Raw genomic sequence first — 2689 nt, 5'->3', positions numbered from 1 at the left:
TTTATTCATATAAATAGGGAAGTTACAGCACGAATTTCTGTTCTGCCTCTACCTAGTGGAGGCTCCTTGCCAGGGCTGACAGGTATGGGCTGTTTCTGCGGATGCTGCAAGCCCCACTGCAGCTGGCAGGGTGGGATAAGACTTGTTCCTGCTGCTCCTTTTTATGTAGTGTAACTTTGCAATAAAGCGGAGAGCTCCTGTTGCTTGCAAACTTGCATCTATTTAGTCTTTTGTTATTAAAATTCTTCTTGCTATCTATGCACTTCTAATCCCTTTGAAATACGGCTGAGCTCTCGGTTGCTGTGATACCCTTTGGCATGGAGGACCTCCTGTTCATTCTTCATGACGCGCAGCTGCTTGCATAGAACTTTCTTCTGCTGCTGTTCAGTGTTTTTCAGTATCCTGCCCTACAAACAAAGAATATCACAAGTGGTGATTAGCTTATGCCAGGGAAGATGCTGGCTCTGAGAGAGAGATGGTGCATGCAGTGTCCCGTGATTCCTAAGAACTCTATCTTTTCCATTTAAAGATACTTAAATGCCAGAAACAGCATTACAGGCATATGCTCAAGGAATTGACAGAATCAGGGGTTTGCAAGAACTTTTGTCCCCTTGTATTTAAAACCTGAGAAGAGGCGTGATGAGAAGAGGCGCGAGATGCCTGCTGCTGAGCTATAAAGGCTTCTTTGTGCTGAATCATCTGGGCTAAAAAGAGCTCTGGCTCTCTGCTGCTAAGTGGCCAGGGGCTGCTGGTGGACCCCGCGGAGTCAGCTTTTGTTAGCCGAGGTCAGCTGCGGCAAGAGGTGTCTAGGTCCTCTCGCCAGCTGCAAAAGGGGTGGGGGGATCAATCTGTGTTTTCTTATATTGCTCTCCCACTGAGTTTTCCACTTAAAGCTGCAGTTTGGGCCAGAGTGCAAGTCAGTATAAGAGCAGCCTGGGCTTAATGTGAGTTCACGTGGATGTGACTGTACAGACGTGGCATTGCAGGGAGTTTGTGAGAAGAGAGGGGAGGATGCTGCGTCTCCAAAGTCAGCACTCGGGTGTGACTTTTTATTACCTTGATGACAGGAGGAAGTAGCTGTGGGATAAACGCTCATCCCAACAAAATAACCTCTCAATGAAAGCAACCGTCTACCAGCAGCCCCTGCTGTCGCAGGCCTCCCACTTTGCTAGAACTGAGCCATGCCTCAGAAAGCTTCCTGCAAGGGTAGATTTTATTGAGATGGAGCAGTTCAATATCCTGTTTCCATCAGTGCCCGCAAGCCTAGGCTTCCTGGGAACCCTTGAGTACTGCAGCACTCCAAAGAAACAGAGAGCCTACAAAATGAAGATGGTAAATGGCAATAGGAGCCTCAAACTCCCTTCATTTTAGTGAAATTGGGTGTGGTGCACTTATGTTCCCTCCTTTTGTTGGTCTTCCCAGACAGTCTCAGGTGAAGAGAGGAGACTGAGTGCTTGTATTGACAGCACTCATGGCTCTCCGGTCTGCAGCTATGTTTTTCAGAGGCAGCCTAGTATTCACCAGGACATGTCCCAGCCCGTGGGGCAGGTTAGGTCAGAAGCATTTCCTGGTTTATTTAAAAAGTTGTGCTGGACACTTTCTCTGGTGTTGGCAAATACGGATGTCCTTTGTATAAAGAAAGCTCTCCCACACCTGCACTGCAATGGGCAATAAATTGGAGAGGCGCACAGAAGCTGGATGTACATGAATAATCAATGAGCAGCCACAACATAGCAAACTCAATGCAAGTCCCTCTAGGAGGGTGACTTTATCACCTTATAGGCAAGCGAATTTATTTTAAAGCAGTACTGATCTGACTCACTCACGTTCATATTCCGGTACTCACATCCTCACCAGATGGGTGTACCCAAGCTCTCCGACCAGCATGCAGACACCAGGATGCGTGTGTCCATCTTCGTGATGACTTTGAGGATGAGGGATGGTGCCATCATGTCCTCATCAAATTTCCTGGGTTCCCCTTAGATTGGTGACCATGTGCTGTCTCTGGATGTGCCTTTTGTACCCTTCAGTTGCTGGCAGCAACTACACTGTCCATCCTGCTCCACCTCTGGGAGTTATCAGGATTTACTCCCTGCTCTTCGTTTCCTGACTGTGTCCTGAGCAGCTGCACGCAGCGTGTGCTGGCATCTTGGTGGGCTTCTCAATGAGGTCCCATCACCACCTGCCACTCTTACAGCATTCACTTATAGTGTCCTGCCTTTGGTCCCTTCTGGTGCCTCACACCCAGCCATTGCCATTCCTTCCCCATTCTTACCAATCTTCCCATTTCTATTACTATTACAATCTTCTTCTGTCTTTAGAAGACAGTTAAATCTGTAAGAAATTTTTTCTGAATGAATTCTGTAAGAAATTCTGGAAGAGATTTTTTTGTGGGGGGAATTAGCATTATGGACATTAAAAGGCAGGAAATTGTGTATTTTTTTTTTTTAAATCAGCTGCTTCAAGGAGGAAAATGAGAAATGTTTTTGAGAACAGCTTTCCTTTATATGAGAAAGCAGAAACTCCATTCCTCTCTCTTTCTCACACCATCTGTGTTTATTAACTCTAACTATTTTAGAAACAAAACATCATCTTTCATGTAAGCCAGGCTAACACAATACACATAACCATCAAGGCAAGTGCAGGAGCCATGCAGGTGTCCTGGTTTCGGCAGGGATAGAGTTAATTT

The sequence above is a fragment of the Aptenodytes forsteri genome, unplaced genomic scaffold (genome assembly GCF_000699145.1).
Source record: "Aptenodytes forsteri isolate BGI_AS27 unplaced genomic scaffold, ASM69914v1 Scaffold137, whole genome shotgun sequence".
Taxonomy (NCBI): domain Eukaryota; kingdom Metazoa; phylum Chordata; class Aves; order Sphenisciformes; family Spheniscidae; genus Aptenodytes; species Aptenodytes forsteri.
Note: the sequence above shows the minus strand (reverse complement) of the source record.